The sequence below is a fragment of the Girardinichthys multiradiatus genome, chromosome X, assembly GCF_021462225.1.
Source record: "Girardinichthys multiradiatus isolate DD_20200921_A chromosome X, DD_fGirMul_XY1, whole genome shotgun sequence".
NCBI classification, from domain to species: Eukaryota; Metazoa; Chordata; class Actinopteri; order Cyprinodontiformes; family Goodeidae; genus Girardinichthys; species Girardinichthys multiradiatus.
In genome coordinates, this window is record NC_061817.1 from 32,617,721 (window position 1) to 32,636,070 (window position 18,350).

Sequence of the window (18,350 nt, forward strand, 5' to 3'; positions counted from 1 at the left end):
CTTTGGACCACTGAGCAACAGTCCAGTGCTGCTTCTCTGTAGCCCAGGTCAGGCGCTTCTGCCGCTGTTTCTGGTTCAAAAGTGGCTTGACCTGGGGAATGCGGCACCTGTAGCCCATTTCCTGCACACGCCTGTGCACGGTGGCTCTGGATGTTTCTACTCCAGACTCAGTCCACTGCTTCCGCAGGTCCCCCAAGGTCTGGAATCGGCCCTTCTCCACAATCTTCCTCAGGGTCCGGTCACCTCTTCTCGTTGTGCAGCGTTTTCTGCCACACTTTTTCCTTCCCACAGACTTCCCACTGAGGTGCCTTGATACAGCACTCTGGGAACAGCCTATTCATTCAGAAATGTCTTTCTGTGTCTTATCCTCTTGCTTGAGGGTGTCAATAGTGGCCTTCTGGACAGCAGTCAGGTCGGCAGTCTTACCCATGATTGGGGTTTTGAGTGATGAACCAGGCTGGGAGTTTTAAAGGCCTCAGGAATCTTTTGCAGGTGTTTAGAGTTAACTCGTTGATTCAGATGATTAGGTTCATAGCTCGTTTAGAGACCCTTTTAATGATATGCTAATTATAGGAATTTTGGGTTTTCATGAGCTGTATGCCAAAATCATCCGTATTAAGACAATAAAAGACCTGAAATATTTCAGTTAGTGTGCAATGAATCTAAAATGTATGAATATTAAATTTTCATCATTACATTATAGAAAATAATGAACTTTATCACAATATGCTAATTTTTTGAGAAGGACATGTACTTTGTTAAACCACCTTTCTTTGGGACCAGGGTTTACCAGCTTTGCACATGTACAAACTACATATTTTCCCACTCTTCTTTGTCTGTGAACATCAGTTTCTGCCATATTTTCTTAATTAGACTGGACTTTGACTGGGCCATTGTGACACACAGATATGCTTTGATCTAACTTAAATTGTAGGCTGGCTGAATGCCAGTGGTCTATGTAGTGCTGGAAGGTGAACATTTTACCCTAGTTACAAGTCTGGTTTTCTTCCATGATGTCCCTGTATTTAATTCCTTCCATGTCCACATCAGTTCTGACGAGCTTCGTTGTCCCTGCTGAACAAAAGTGTCCCCACAGTATGATGCTGCCACCTCTGTGTTTTACTTTTGAGATGCTGTGTTCAAAGTGATGTGCAATATTGGTTTTTACTACCTACAATGTTTTGCCTGTTGAAGCAAAATGTTGGTCTCATTTGATTAGTGCACCTTCTTTCACATGTTGGTATTTCCTACATAGCTTGTGACAAACTTCTGAGGGGACTTCTTCCAGATTTTTATTCAACAATGGCATCTTGCCACATTTCTATAAAGGCCATTTGTAGAGTGCACAACTAATAGTTGTCCAGTCACCAGATTTTTCTCACCTGAGTTGAGGATCTCAGGTACTCCACAGTTACCATTAGCCTCTTGGCTGCTTCTTTGAGTAATGTACTCCTTGGTGGATGACCATGTCTTCTTTCATACTCTTTCCGAATTCAAATTATGGATTAATTAGCACCATGTGCAACTTTCAAAGCTTGGTTATTGTTTTATAACTTATTGTTTTATAAACTTGTCCACAACCTAAACCAAACCCCCAGCTGTGTTTCTTGGTTGCCACTTTTTTGTTGGCAAATATTTGAAAACCAAGAAGGCCGTCACAGAACAGCTAGATTTATACTGAGATGCAATTTTACACAGCTGGACTTTAGGTACCAATTAGGTAAACTCTAAAGGCAGTTGGTTGCACTGATTTTATGATTTTCTTTCAGAGTAAAGGGGGCTGAGTACAAATGCATGACAAATTTTGGAAACTATCATTTTTTTTCTTCCATTTAATAATTATCCACTAGTTTTTGTTGGTCTGTCACATAAAGTTAATTAAAAATATAGAATTTGTGGTTGTAAAATGATGAAACATAAAAAAGATGAAGGGTTTTTAAGCCTTTGTCAAGTGATTGTTTGTAAAACTGTGTGCGAGGGCTTGAACTGCCCAATAACACAAAATCTCATCTCTAATGAGGCTCTTTCTCTCAACCAGGTCATGGTTCTCATCTGTGAAGGAATGCATTGTATTCTGGAGCCATTACCATCCCACCAAGCGCTTCTCCTGTCTGCTGCAGCACAGTCCATCAGTTCACAGGCTCAGCTGACTGATCGATAAACCACTTAGCAGCCTTGAGGTACACACTTCCCAGTCATTTGACCGGCAGGAGCTGTGGGAATGGGAACACAATCTGATAAGCATTGAGCCACTGAACCAAATTTGCCGGACTGACAATTTAAGGAACTCCCCTCACTTCCAGACAGATGCAGATGCTCGACAGATCAGGTGTCACAGCTGTGGTCATACACTCATGCAAAGATAAAATGTGGCTTAATTACTAGGGGTTATAAGAAGAGTGGGGTAAATACATTTAAAATAGTTTCTATCCGGGTGCGGCCGTGGTGTAAGGAGTAAAACACGCAACCGTACGAAAAATGTCGCAGGTTTGAGTCCCAGTCCGTTGACGTTTACTGCATGTCTTCCCCCTCTCTCCATCTCATTTCCTGTCAGCTCACTTTTAGAAAAAATAGAAAAATAAAGGCAACTACTGCCTAGAAAAACAAAATAGTTTCTATCCAGGTTATTTACTTGACTTGGAAAAACCAGTTGGAGGTAAGGGTTAAGAAGGGATTAGTTAGAGTGCAGGGCTCTAGAGAATTAATACTTCAGATAAACAATTTCCTGAACAGTTCACTACAGGACATGGTGGTAAATATTTGGAAAGGTTTTTGTTTTAAGGTTCTACCAAAGAGAATATTCAAACTAACTAACTAACTGATTGTTTTTGTGAAATTTTCAGGTCTTATCTTGACCATAATTTGATTGTTGGACTGTTGCCGGGGAGACAGGATACTTAATCTAAACACACTTTGTACATAATGAGTAATCACATTTACTGTGGATTTAAAAGCATTATGCATTATAACAATTTTACTAATGGTACAAATTTACTGGGCATCAGGTTTGCTGAGTTTTACAGTTTTTCAGAAAATTTACAGATGGCAGTAAATAATCTATTATCCCTTATAAAAATAATAAGCTTTTTGTATTTGATGTTATGAGATTCAGTTTATGCAGTGCTTTACAAAGGTATCCATATTCTTTGAAATTTTGTTTACGTGTTGTCCTGTTACAAAACTTCAAACTATTTTACTGGAATTTTATTTGATAGATCAACACATCGGTGCATATTTATTGGTAAAAGGAAAATGATACATAGTTTAGAAAATGTTTTACAAATAAGAATATGGAAAGTGTTTAGTGGATTTGTATTCAGCCCCTCTGAGTCAATATTTTTTAGAACCACCCTTCTCCGCAATTACTGCTGCAAGTCTTTTTGGGTTATTCTCGACCATGTTTGCACATCTAGAGACAGATTCCCAAATAGAATTAAGTCTTTACTTTGACTGGGCCATTCTCACACGGGAAAATGCTTTGCCCTACACCATTCATTCAGTGTTGCCATCTGTGCCTTGGGTTCTTCTCTGATTGGGCCACTCTTGGGTTCTGTGTCCTGCTGTAGTTTTACATGTGCATGGCTGGTTAGTCCTTTTTGCAGTCGTTTCTAATTTGAAAGTGCTTAAAAGCAGCTGGTTTCATATTTTAAGGGGAATTACTATATTCAGAAGGTTTTTATTCTTATAAATTATTGTTTAGGAAGATAATTTCCACATGTTGCACATAACACTGGATTTAATTGTTTGGGATTTTCTCATCTTTTCAGACGTTATTTTAATTTGTAACATGTTTCACATACAACTTTGCAATTTAGGTTTATTTGAACTCATTGTCTGGGGAATGTTTGTGATGCCGATTTTTGCCTAATCCCACCCTGACACCAGACCAACCCCCAGCATATGAAGCAGAAGATAGTTTCCAAACACTTGAGTTTACACAATGTTACTGCCAACCAAACAATCTCATAAATTTTTGCCAAAAAGCCCATAAAGGAAGCTGAAGCCACCTGCTCCTTTTTCACTGCGGGGAATGAGCATGCCCTTCCTCTCCTCCCCTCCTTCCTCCTTTTCTCTGTCGAGTAACGAGTGCCGTAATTCACTTTGTCTAATGCAGCTGTGCAGCAGCCACTGAAGTACATAACGTTATGAAACATTTCCCAGCAGCCGTGCAGCTTTTAGCCATAACTCCTCATCTTTCACTGAACCACCATTTAACCTCGTCCTTTTTAAACTCTGCACCACTACTGGATGAGAAGGACATTTTAAAACATTAGACTTTATTTAGAGAAGAATAAAGAGATTTATTAAGCTGTTAAAGGCCTGGTTGTCAGTGAGAATCATTGTAATCCTTTCTTTGCAGCTGTTTGAAAAAGACAGCTTTGTGATAGAAATTTAAACTATTTGTTTGTTCAACATGTCTTGGTTGTGCTTTTTGGGATCATTGCTCCATTGCAAGACTCACTTTGGGTCAAGCTTTAGCTACCAGATTGGAGTTTATTGTTGAATGTATGATGCAAACCAAGGCCAGGTCACTAGCCCTCCCCCACCGTGCTTTGAGTTAGTGTGATGTCATATCATGTTTGTCATGATATGCTGTTTTCCTCCATTGTGACTATAATTGCTGCTTTGTATTGTGGCTTAACATATGTTGCTATTCTTACTTGCCTGCGGAGACTGTCTTGTGGTCCATGCTGAAGAGGAGGCTTTCTGCTGGTAAAGCTTCCAAGGAAGCTGCATTTATTCTGCCTTTTTCTATTTGTCCTGTCACAGACAAAAATATTTTAACTGAAGCCTATTGCTAATTAGAGGAGCCTTTGGGTCTTTTCTTGCAGTGTTTTTTTCGTATTCTCTCTGGGACGTCCGCTCTTGAGTAGAATAGCAACTGTTTTAAAGGTTTGTCCATTTTGAATAATAATTTTTGGTGAAAAATGACAGACCAGTCTTCCCAGATTGATGGACACCAACAGTCTTATGCTAATTGCTGATGTCGTTCCTTCCTGAAAGTTTAAGACACACCTGGATGTTCCAGAGTAGCAAATTAACAAAACTTTCTTTTGTAACTTTAACACTGGCTGAGGATGTTAAACAATTTGTTCAGTTGGCTTGTGTGAAGCATTTAAGGTTATGTGCCAAATTTTGAGTGAAAAAAAGGGTAGTTTTGCTCTGATACTAAAAATACCTTTAAAATAAAAGTATGTTTAGTTTTGCTGTGTTATTTTGCTTCTATATATTTGTCCTTGCATTTCTTTGTGATTACTCTTGGTAAATCAGGCCCCTCCTACGGTTAATTGCAGGAGGAATTGGAGGTCTAAAAGAGGAGGGTAGTTTGCAGCCAGTCACAGAAAAACGTTTCTAAACGAGAAAGAAAACCAATCTCTTTACACTTCCTAGCAATATTTTTGCTTCTCCTTACAACAGTTTTTTAAATAATGTTTTTGTATCTCATTGGTATGCTTCTGTATTAATGTCTATTACTTTTGCACTTAATTGTCATAATGTTGTTGCAGTTGCTTTGCATGAACTAGATATTTTGTGTTTCTTCCTAGTTTGACTTCCTAATTTTAGATTTTTCTCAAAGTTCTTTTTTGCTCTTTGGTGTGTCTGCTGATGGACCTCTCAAGAAACATTAACGCTCCACACAAAGGTTATTCTTTCAACAATCTTAAGGGATGCTGTTAAATTCAGTCTCATATAGAGTCAAGTGTCACCTCTGTAATCAGAGTAAGACCCCTTTGTTGATGCTGGATTTGCTGCGACTGCCTGACAGCTCTGTGAAATGCAAAAAACCCAAATTGATTTGTTTTGCTTCCTCCACTCTAGAAGCAGATGTATGCCCAGATCTGCTGTTCTACAATCTTGCCATTTGTGTTTTTTCAGCAGATGAGAGTAGTCTGAGGTTTTGGAGAACTTTGAGTGCTGTGAGAGAATGTAGAAAATGCCAGACGGGCAGTAATATTGACAAACCTGGGAGGCTGAGCGAGCAGTGAGAAAGTTGTGGCGCCGGACGGATATTAAAGGGCATTAAGCCTCCTACTTCCAGACAAATGGCAGCGATTTGCTGAAAGGGAGAACAGTAAATATGATAGCAGTTAATATCATACAGAGAAGTGATACCTTCCTCTCTGTTAATCTGTCTCCACTCAGAAGTGTTTGCTACCATTTATTTCTTCTGCTTTCTCACCAAAGGCTGTAGTTATTGACTTCTAAAAAAAATGATTTCCTTTGTTTTAGTTTACATAAAAATATATAATCCTAATGGTCTGTTTAAAACAGTTTTTGTTTTCATTCTTTTTCTTGAATTAATTTTTCGATCCATTAGGAAGATTCTGACAACTCTGATGAAAACTGTGGTTCTGATCTTGCTAAATAAATTCTTGTTTCTTTGTGATTTGGATTTTCCACTGAGATCTGAAATAAAATCACCGCTTTATTAACAGTTGTGTCACTACTTTTAGTGTTAATTTAAATTCAAATTACACAATTATGTATAAAACACACAACCTAATTTAAATTAGATTTGACCTCTTTAAAGTTGTTTAAAGAGACGGTGGAGAAAATACTTTCGGAGACATTTTCACACAGATTATATTGCTACACACATAGGGCAAGAAAAAATTTTAACATCGTTGCTTATAGCTTTTGGGTGATATTTAGCCTCTCTATGAAGCATCTTGATACCTAACAACATACACTTTTTAAAAGACTGTTTACAAATTCAGGAGAACAGTGTTTAAAACCTTTACTTTGGCATGTTTTAGAACCTTGAATCAGGCAGGGCTAAGACTTGATCTGAAATACACATACAACAAATTTGCTTTTGGTTTTAATTGGAGATGTAACAGTTTTTTTGAGTTAAGGAGTTTAAACAATTAAGGGCAAGAATTAAAAGATTAAAGTGGACCAAAGATGCACAATGGACCTTATGTATGTTAAAAAAAACCCACACTTTATTTTTCTTTTGTTTAAAAAGTGGGTTTTGCACGATGAAAAATATCATTGGACTTCAAGGAGTTTTGAAGAAATTCAGTGTATGCTCGAAGGTTTTTCCATCTCTGGCACTGTAACATTACCTGTCATAACCTGTCATTCCTTAATATGAGGGAGAGACTAATTGGTAAGGGATCATTTGGAGAAACATTTGTCAAGCTCTACAACACAATATTTATATTCTTTAGACAACAATGCAGCACTGAGTATGCATTGGTAAAAGTTTTGGAATAATATATCTTAACAGTGATGGATTGTCTGGTATTGCGCTTAACTGGTTCACATCTTATTTGGCAGAATGGGGACAACTTTGTGTCATTTAGTAATTATGAATCTGGGCAAACAAAATTAATTGTGGGGTTCCTCAAGTGTCCGTTCTTAAGCTAGTTTTATTCAACATCTATAGGATACCCCAAGCTCAACAAATATAATACATCTCTTACTATATGTAAGTCCCTCTGCAGTCACTGAGTCAACGTATCAAAAATATCAATATCAATGGGTCAGATATATGGAGATGAGAGAGAAATCATTGTTTTTGCTCTGAAAAATGCAACTATAAAGGTCAGCGATCAACTAGAGTCAGTGGGGGAAATGATCAAAGGGCATGCAAGAAACCTTGGGGTGATTTTAGACTTAGACCTACATTTGAACAACCATGCAAAGTCTATTATTAATCCAGCTTTTCATCTTAAAATATTGCCAGAATAAAAGGCTCCCTACCAAAACTGGACACAGAAAAACTTGTGCATGCTTTAATTTCAGTAGGTTGGATTATTGTAATAGTATCTATACAAGTTTCTAAAAAAAGTCAGTAAGGCAGCTGCAGCTCATCTAAAATGCTGCTGCTAGAGTTATGACCAACACCGGTTAAATTAATTATATTACACTAGTTCTTAAATCACTGCACTGGATTGATTTACTAAATGATCTTGGGCTGGAATATATTTCTGATTTGCAGGTTATGTATGCACCGCAAGGGTCATACTTGGGGTTCACTTGGGGATCCCTGAACCAGAACTAAACAAGAAGATGCAGCATTTAGTTTCTATGCTCTTTAGCTCTAAAACAAATTTATTGAAAACCTGAGATGTGCAGTATCTGTTGGTTCCTTTGTACTGTTGGGCTCAAAACATTTCTGTTTACTGCAGCTTTCCAATCAGTAAACTCACTAATAAACTGTTTAAACTTAGACATTAAGTCATGGGTTTGAAAATAAAATTTAAACCTCAATTTAACTTTAGCATTTCAACATTTTATACAATGCTTTTAGGTATTTGACATATTGAGCTCTACTTTTAAATCATAAAGATTTTGTTAATTCAATTCAATTCAAAAATACTTTATTAATCCCAAAAGGAAATTAAATGTTGTTATAGCTCATATTATGAAGGTTTCCTCAAAGAGCCGTTGTAGATGCTGATGGCTGTGGGCAGGAAGGATCTCCTGTAGCGCTCCGTCTTACAGCAGTTCTGAAGAAGCCTCTGACTGAAGACACTCTGTTGTTGTAGGACAGACTCATGAAGAGGATGCTCAGGGTTCTTCATAATGTTCTTCATTTTATGAAGAATCCTTCTTTCCACAATGATCTCCAGAGGTTCCAGAGGAGTCCCCAGAACAGAGCCAGCCTTTTTTATCAGCTTGTTGAGTTTTTTTAAGTCCCTGGCTCTGATGCTGCTTCCCCAGCAGATGATGGTAGAAGAAATCACACTCTCCACAACAGACTTATAGAAGATATGCAACATCTTGCTGCAAACACCAAAGGACCTAAGCTTCCTCAAGAAGTACAGTCTGCTCTGTCCCTTCTTGTAGATGGCTTCACAGTTGCATCTCCACTCTAGTCTGTTGTCCAGGTGAACACCGAGGTATTTATACTCCTCCACCACCTCCACTTCTTCTCCCATGATAGAAATAGTTTTTGACTTATTCCTGTTTCTCTTAAAATCCACAATTATCTCCTTTGTTTTAGTCACTTTCAAAATGAGATGATTGTTTCTACACCATGCCACAAAGCGGTCCACCACCTTCCTGTACTCAGCTTCTTGTCCATCTCTGATCCACCCCACAACTGCAGAATCATCCGAGTATTTCTGCAGATGACAGGAGTCTGTCTTGTACTGGAAGTCTGAGGTGTACAGAGTGAAAAGGAATGGTGAGAGTACAGTCCCCTGTGGTGCTCCTGTACTGCTGACTACCTGGTTAGACTCACAACCCTTCAGTCTCACAAACTGTGGTCTGTTTGTCAGGTAGTCTTTGATCCAGGAGATTGTTGAGGCCTCCACCTGAGTCTTCTGGAGTTTCTGACAAAGCAAATTAGGTTGAAAAAAAAAAAAAACTATAATAATGTCTTGTCTTTGGTGTTCTCTAAAGCATGTTAGAGTGTCTTGTGTAGGAATGGTGCTACATGAATAAACTTTCCTTGCCTAATCTTTGCAGATGCAATGTTACATTATTATAGCTGCATTCGTAAGAAAAAAAGCTCATGGAAATTTTGTTGAAAACATATTTTCTGGAAGATCTTTTATCAGATTTCCATAAATTCCGGAAGATGATGCATAAGAAACATTTTCAGATGCTTGAGTTTTTTTGCATGAATATAGCTATGCCAGCTTTAGCAAAATAAATCTTTAGAGAGGGGGAAGAAAAGGCTCTACTAACAAGTTTTGAAAGTATAATAAACAAGAGAAACTGAGCTGTAGTAATGCAGATTTTTTTTTCTTTTACAGGAGTTTTTTTTTTTCTTTGCTGCTGTTCTAGTTTCAATAAGAAAATACTTGCGTCCTCCTTTCTCCTGGGTTATGATGCATCTGCAAATAGCTCAGAATACTGGCTCTTAGTCTCCGGCATAAACTCTATTATCTGATGACAGCTTCATCCATTTGGCCCCTCCGGAGATGGCTGAACATGCAGAGACCCAGTTTATGGCATGTTTGTTGGGTCAGCAGACAGCTTGGACCTCCAGCTCCACCCATTGAAGTTAGCATCAATCTGATCTTTTTCCTTCTTCCCCAAAGGATTTGAGCAGATGTCGCAGAATCAATTTGGTCAAGACCCATAATGACCTCGTCTCTAAATCACTCTGGTGTTTGGGGGTGGGGGGCTGCAGTGCAGAATCATAGCTGCAACATTCAGAACACAGTTAATTTTTGATTCTGTCCTCACTTTAATGCGGCCAGTACATAATAATCAGCATCTTTTTAGATTGGAAAACAAAAACCCTGAACCCTGAAAGGGTTCATGACAGAATTTTTTAAAATAATTTTTGTAAATAAGAAATTTGAATTTTTTAGAACTGCTTTGGTCTGTCTTACCAAATGTAAGCTTTTATATTAACATTAGGTTGGTTAAGGGTATCGTCCCAATTAACAGTTTGTTCTCACTGAGAATAAGATCCATCTCAGGAGAGGTAATCGTCTTGTAATCTGTATTTTAAGATGAGGTGTGAAATAACCATCTTCACTCCTGCCATCACTATAGTGGTCTGAGTTGGACTGATTATGCTACATTCCCTTTTGTCCTATAACATCTATAACATTTAATTTTTTAATTTTAAGATAAGAATTGGATGAACCATTCCCAGAAGTTGGTTTTCAGAATTGGAAAATCTGACGTTTAGCAACCAACCAATGGCTACTACACATAAAACAGGGTATTACTTGTGTAATATTTATTTGCAGTTCTGTTTTTTTGTGCAACTCTAAATTAGGGCTGAAATAATTAATTGGATTAATTGTGATTAATCGATTACTGAAAAAAAATCGTTAACTAATTTAGTAATTGAATAATTGTTAACAGAAGTATACAGACTCTAAGACATGCCATTTGCTGAAAGAACAATCTACTCAGAGCAGTAATTAGGCCAAAATTGTACAAAACATTTATACATTTTGCATTTAAGATGAACCTTCTTTGTCTGTACATATGCTTTATCCAGAACTCCTCAAGTGGCATAGCTTTACCTTCACCCGGTTCAAATTCTGTTAAAAAACAATCTAATTTAAAGCACCTTTTGCTATCTGATTATTAATAAAATATAGAAACAAATAGTCGACAGATTTATCAATTAGCAAAATAGTTGCAACCCTACTCTAAATTCGTCTTGCACATAGCCTCGGGCTGATTATGTCGAGTATGTACATCCCGATTATACGCCACTAATCTGGCAACTCATGAAACAATGTGAAGGAGGGTAAATGTAAATTTGCCTGACTGCAGGAAGTGATTTTGAGTGAGTTTGCTCCCCCACATTCCCCATCAACCTCTGCAGGTGAACATGTTGCTACAGTGTCTGAATCAAGCAAATGTTGAAAAATACAGCATAAAGACCAAATGTAGCTTTTAGAGGTTGCACTTGGAGTCGGCAGTAAACACTATGGGGCTAAACTGAACAGCACCTGTGGCACTGTGCTCAGTTCATCTTTAGCAGAGTGTAGTACCAAAGAGGCAGAGTTTTCAAAACAAGTCAATATTAGCTGTTTTTAGGATTAGATTCGAATTTGCAGTGTAATCACTGTTGATGCATTTGTCTAAACTAAAGCTGCTAGTGAGATGTAGGAGTGGAAAAACGAGGGAGAAAGTTATGAATCCATGATCCAGAGAACTGTGGACCTTGTGAAGAAGCTCTGATTTGCTATTAGCTTGCTGTTTTCCTCTCGGTCCGGAGCAGTTCTTCAGGAGCAGGCTACATGAGTGTGTTATAGCACACTCGAGTCAACATTCAACAAATTCAAACTTTGACTGTGGCATTCTACTTGTGCTGTGCTGTGAGCTTTGGCTGTAGAGACAGACTTCACCAACAGAATGTGAAGCAACTGTGGCTTGTCTCTCAACTAACAATACAGATTATACTCCCCAGTTTGGGATCAAAGTTCACAAAGAGATAACTTTAGTATTCCACACTGGAGCAGGGCTGACTACAGCCCATCAACCAATGGTCTCATTTTACTACAGAAAACATCAAATACAGTCAAGACATTGTACAAAACAAGACTAATGGTAAATGGCCTGCAATGGTGTAGCGTTTTAAGCGTTTCAAGTCCCCAGAGACCCCAAAGTGCTTCACACTACAATCAGTTATCCACCCATTCATACACATATTCACACATTAATAGTGGTAAGCTAAAGCATCGCCAAAGCTGTCCTGTGGCAGACTGACAGCTGTGATGCTGCTATGCATTCGGCGCCACTGAGCCCCCTGACCACCATCAGCAGGTAAGGCGAGTGAAGTGTCTTGCCCAAGGACACAACGACTGAAACAGACAGAGCAGGGGCTTGAACCTGCAACCCACCGGTTACAGAACGAACCCCTACCATTGCCACCACCATCGACTAGAGAGTTAAACATTTAAAGAATGATCAAAATGATTCAAATCTGACATTTCAATCTCACAGGACCCTTAAGACTGATTTAAAGACCAAAGTTTGATTTGACATGTATTTTAATCTGAGAGGTGATGGAACTTTCATTATAGAACAGGAAAAGAGTGCCTTACTTAAGTTAATTGTGGGTTGTTAATTTTTCACAAAATAAACTTGCATCTCTGCAAATGTGGTCCCCAACTCCACCTCTTTCAACCTAAATGGTTGGGTTCAACTCTAATAGATGTTTGAGGTCTCTCTGAGACTTTCGGGGTGCATTCGCACTGCTGATCCCATCCAGAGATCCAGCCAGATAATTTTAAAGTGGACCAAACAACGTCATGCAGTTGCAACAGAATGTTTTGGAGGCAGTATTGCTCGAGTATTGTACTAATCGAGAAGAAAAAAAGCACGAAAAGAAAGTCTGCCTCTTCTGGGTTTCTGTTGCTACTTTGGTGTTCAAATACAGTTGTGCGCTTGCACCTCTTCACTACTCCACGTAGCCCCATGGGAAACTCTTATCTTCAAATTCGTGCTCTTTGTTGTTCCTATACCTCTCCTTATTCTACTCAAATGCGCTGCTCTTATGTTACAGCCTCTCTTCCTGCTTTTGGTACGCTGGCTCGGCATGCATTCACACTGCAAGCGAACCGCTCCAAGGTCAGGATAAACCATGCCAAGACCGGCAGTTGTAACTGTGCCAGGGTACGGATTTTCTGGTCCGTTTCAGGGTCCGAGATGGGTTCACACCAGCGTGATCCGCTCCAGAAACCAGACTCTGGCTCAGTACAAAGTGTTCCAAAGGTTTGGTAGCACTGTCAGACAGTTCTGACACAGGCTTTGGATGTGTAGAGGTTACCCCAATTGGGACTACTGACGAAATCGTAAAGTGCCACAGAGTACAAGTCCAAGAGATGAAGGGAAGAACCAAGTAAAATGTATATAATTTTTTTTTTTTACAAAATCTGCTTTAGGGAGAGGAGACATCACGAGGGATAAATCAGCCAACCATAGGTTGACTTGGAGTAACGCGACAGTTATGTCGCAATAATAATGAAAAATTAACTTTATTATTTTTTTCCCAACACTGAAAAAGTCCTCACTTAGCTTCCGCATATGTCCACAACCTCTAATTTCAGAAATAAGTTATGACTGGGGCTGTTTTCACTGACAAGATTTCAAACATGCCATCAGTAATTGAATATAAAACAGAAGTAACAACTAAATACTGATTTTCAAAGTTTTCTGGATTTCTAAATGAGCCAAATAGTCATTAGAGGACTGAGATGTATTGACAGGCAGTCAGGCAAAAATGTTTAGAGCAAAACAACTGACAAGGTTATATTCTATGGTCCAAACTAAAATGTGTGAGATGGTCAAGAAAAACTTGCTTTATGTTTATGTAGTTTTTTTATCACTGTGGCAAGGAGGACTTTATAACCCATGACGATAATACGTTAATTAGGTAAAATTTCTTTCTAGGTGCAAACTGGCTGTTTGCAGATTTTTGCAAATATTTGCAGATCTCTTTAGATCAAGTCCTTAATACTCCAGGAATTCCCTTGAACTGCATGAAATTAAATGTCTTTTTGTCTGGTTTTTGTGTATTTTTTTTCACCTCTTTATGCCTTGAGGTTAGTGGTAGCTTGAGCTTCTAAAGAAAGGGTCACAAAAACAGCGTGGATACGCATGCGATTACCATGTGAATAAAGTGGGCTGTGTGCATTGGAAGGGAGGGTCATGCCATCATTAAGATGCGGTGTTTGCTGTGAGAGCTACATGCAGCCAAACAAAGAAGGAGCAGACGCTCTGTAGGTGGATGTGGGCTGATACAGCATATGCCTCAGTCCTGTCACGAACAGCCAGTCATATTAATTCAGCTGTCTCAGAGTTAAGTCATGAAGGCTAAAAGAATGAAAATGAAGGTTTGTTTCTCACATTTGGGTTGTCTAAACCAAAAGGAAGCCATATTGAATTTTTGGAGTTGGTAAGAAAGCCCCAGCTTTCACAATTGTAATTCCAACTTTATGGGACCTTTTGAAAATAACATTTCTAAACTTGAAAACTAAACTTTCTCCATAAAATGAAATGCATAATTAATTGGCTTCCTATCATGCAGCTTATTCAAATGATATTCAAAGGACATTTTCATCTATTTTATTCTTATTAAATGACTTGGATCAGGGTGTCCTAAAAGGACCACTTTGAGACCACTGAATTGAATGAAATGGCAAACGGTGCTAAAGGAAAAAAGACTCAGGATGTCCTTCCTTTGCATTTAGAGTTTAGGGTATCATTACCTTTAGATAAGGCATGGAGACTTTGATGTTTTTGCTGCAAATTCTACTAAATGTGTGGATAGATATATAAAAAAGGTCATTTTCTGGGTTATATAGGTGAGGTCACCATAGTTGTGTGGACAGTGAGCTTACAATGATTTACTACAGCCCTGTGTTCACTTTACAGATAATATATTGTTGGCCTGTATACATTATTCAGTATTGCTACACGTGCTGTGAATACTTGAGGCTTGCATAACATATATTATATTCTGTTGGTGCCTACCAAGACTAGTCTTCCTAAACACATTGAAGGTCTGCTTAAGTCTTCACTTCTTTTAAATATTAATCTATCTGAGAAACTATTAAATCCATTCCAGGAATGCAAATGCAAGTTAGAATTGTGATTAGGAATCTTGTACAGCTCCTTTAATGCTCCTGCACAGTTGTGACTTGACACAACACATCATGGCATCCTACACCAGATGCTTTCTGGTTTTTTGAGATCATCTTTCCAGTAGTAGTCAGTATGTGTATCTAAGCGATCTTTCCTTTTCTTATCTGAATGTCTTAAAAGGTGTGTTGCAAGGATCTGTTTTAGGAGCTATTCTGTCCACAATAAACACGAACAATGTAGGCTAGAATATTTTTATTATTAAATCTTTATACTTATGACACAGTTGTTATTGGCATGCTGTTGCCTTAGTACTTGATCTTCTGCATTGACGTCTGCAGTCTGACGTCAATGTTTTTGTTAAATTTTAAAGTGAAGCTTAACAAACAGAACAAAACATTCCATTCTTCCCATAAGATGCATACAGACATAGTAATAAAAAATGTCTAAAAAGTTCACTCCTTGTTCTGGTATTTAGTAAATACAAATAATTTCGGTAATCCCAGGAAAAGTTTAGTCTGATTTAATGTCACACAGTGAAGAAAAAATGCATATGTATCTTTTTATACAGTATATGTGGATATTTGGTTTTAACTTGATTGTAGATAAAATGCCAAAAACTCAAAGTCCTCTATTATTTTCCTTTGATTCATACACCATTTTAGATAATTGCATTTTTCTTCTCTGTACCTTGTTTTGAACTTGTAACGACAGTGGAAAAAGCATCATTGGATATTAATTGTTATTTGATACCTTTTTATTATCAGTTTTATCTGATTGCAATCATGTTGTTGTACGTTTGCCTCCTTGTAGAATAAAACCCTGTGGCTCTCATAGATAAATACATCCATGTGACATCAAATATCAGTGAATCTATTTTTAACAAGAATAAAAAGGATAAGCTTCAGGACTGCTGATGCCCTAACTGGCCTTTTCCACTGGTTTTGTGAACAGAGTATCAGACATGAAAAGGGAGGAGAGGGATAGGAGGGGCAGAGGCGAGAGAGAAAGAGGCAGCAGCCACTCATCAGCAGGTTAGTGAGAGCAGCAGCCACAGGAGGAGGAGGAGGAAGAAGTAAGGAAGAAAAAAAATTGGAACGAGAGAAACTGTGTGGCTGCAGTCGGGAGCAACACAAACACAAGCAGGGAGGCGGAGATCCGGAGAGAAGAGAAGGTAAGAAGGCTGCTTCGCATATCTGTCAACATTTGCTTGTTTTCAGTGTGAACACAAGGCATCAGCTGCCCGACTAGGCTGGGTGGATCTACCATTCAGTGAGTGTTTCCCTCTTTCTTCCTCCGTCTGCCAGCTGACGGTACGCTGTGTGTGGAGAGAGCAGAGTGCTGTAGCATTGCAGAGAGATGGAGAAGAGCTGGAGGGAGGGAGAGCAGTCAGCATTAGGCTCTACAGATGAGAGGAAGTAGAAACAAAGATCTGCCAGAAAAACCAGTGGAAACAGGAAGGAAAAACTGACATCTGCCCTTGCTTTTCTGTGTGGAAATTATGGGATGAATGTAGAGGGATGAGGAGGGAGTGTAACCCTTTCAGCATCAGTGTACAGGGGTGACAGCTGTCAGCATCAGTAGTTTCCCGCCATGTTAGAGATGATATAAGTTTGTGTCTGACCACACCCTCTGCGAGATGAGATTAGATGATGGGAGGCTTTTGTGGCTGCAGATGAGTGAGGAAATGTGTGTAAAAGGCATGTTGGATGCTGGCCAAACATGTTTAGTGCTGCCTTCCATTACTGTTAGGGCAGTGGATTACCCATATGTGAACAGTGAGGAGACCATCCAAGATGCTCAATAACAAGCAGATCAAGATTTTGTCACTCTCAGATCAATCCATGTGTGGACACTCATCACCCACTTTGCTTTTGTTCTTGTTTACAGCCATTGTTTGGTGGCTGAAGCTGAGATACTAAGTATTTTATTAAAGCGTGTTGTTTATATCCTCAATATAACAGCATGACTGAGTGTTTGTTGTTTCCCTGTCTGTGCTGTGGAATTTTCACAGAATACCAGACTGTGTGCTGCCAGTAAGAGTAGTTTTTAAGAGAATGTCTGTATTAATTCCTGAACATATGCACCGGCAGCACAGTAGACACTCCAGATGGCACGGTTTCTGTTACTAGAATATTTAAATATACACAGAAAGGCGCATATATTAGCAGTACACAGTAAAAACAACAAGCTGCATCACAGACTGATGATTAACCCCAGCAAGCAAAAATACATGATGGATTGTTAACCCCCCCCAAAATTACTCAGATCATCTGCTGTGATTTAACCCCTTTTTGCAGCAGTTACTCTCCTTCAGTCTCTGATTTTACTAATGTGTAAGAGAACCATGTTTATTGGTTTAATCAAAGAAGTAGAGAAAGAAGCTATGTAAATGTTTTGCTTGAAAATAATAGGCATCAAGTTCAGAAATAACTAATTTTATACTTTTTTATTTAGCTTTATATGTTGATTAACATGGTGACTCACTGTTGGTTATCTGATCCATGCTTAAATCTAAGTTAGGTTGTCCTCCAGGATAACCTCCATTTTTCGGATCATCAAAACCAATTCATTTTTTAAGCTGATTTCGGCTTTCCTAGCCACACACAGACCTGTTACTGTCAGACCTGTAGAATTTAGAAATCTAAATAGAATCTGTCTGACAGCATAAAGTAGGCTAAAAGATCTCAAAAATCAACACATAATGCACTGTTCTAAAGGGGCTGAGGCTACTTTGCTGCTTCAGAACCTTGACAACTTAAAGTTCTTGAAAGAAAACATGAATTTTGCCCTCTACCACAAAACCCTAAAGAGAAATGTTCAGTCATCAGTTTGTGACTTTAAACTCAAGCCCACTTAGGCCAGCAGGACACTGATCCAGAGGGCCAGCCTGGGCTCTTTCTGCACTGAGTTTTTATATTCTCCCTGTGCATGTATGGGCTTTTGTGGAGTACTCAGGATTTCTCCCACATAAACATCCTCCACCATAAACATATAGTTAACCATTGTCTCCAAGTGTCTCTAAATTGTTATCAGTGTGTGCGTGCATGGTTGTTTGTCATGTGTGTTTCTGTGTTGCCCTGTGATGGTGACCTGTCTGGGGTGGCCCTGCATCTCGCCCAATGACCGCTGGAAATAAGCACCCGTTCCCCCACAACCCTATAAGGATAAGTGAGTATGGACGGACGGTCCCTTGCTCCAAAAGTACACCAGGAAGTCCACCCCTGAATGGCCAAAAAAAATCATTATTAAGGTTTTGAGTGTCCTTGTCAAGTTTGGTCTTAAATTGACTGAGATGATGTGGTGTTGCTGTAAACAGGCCGGAATTAAAT

The 18,350-nt window shown here is 38.8% G+C and overlaps 1 protein-coding gene across 4 annotated transcripts in view; it reads left to right on the top strand.

Annotated features, from left to right (window-relative positions):
• Positions 1 to 18,350, top strand: part of LOC124862843 (MAGUK p55 subfamily member 3-like) — a 63,369-nt gene that overhangs the window by 2,148 nt on the left and 42,871 nt on the right. For 3 of the 4 annotated variants that reach the window (XM_047357007.1, XM_047357010.1, XM_047357011.1), the window contains exons 2-3: positions 2,039 to 2,180; positions 15,973 to 16,192. The gene's annotated coding sequence lies outside the window, so the exon portion shown is untranslated. The remainder of the gene's footprint in view (positions 1 to 2,038; positions 2,181 to 15,972; positions 16,193 to 18,350) is intronic. The other variant, XM_047357008.1, reaches the window with a different exon arrangement.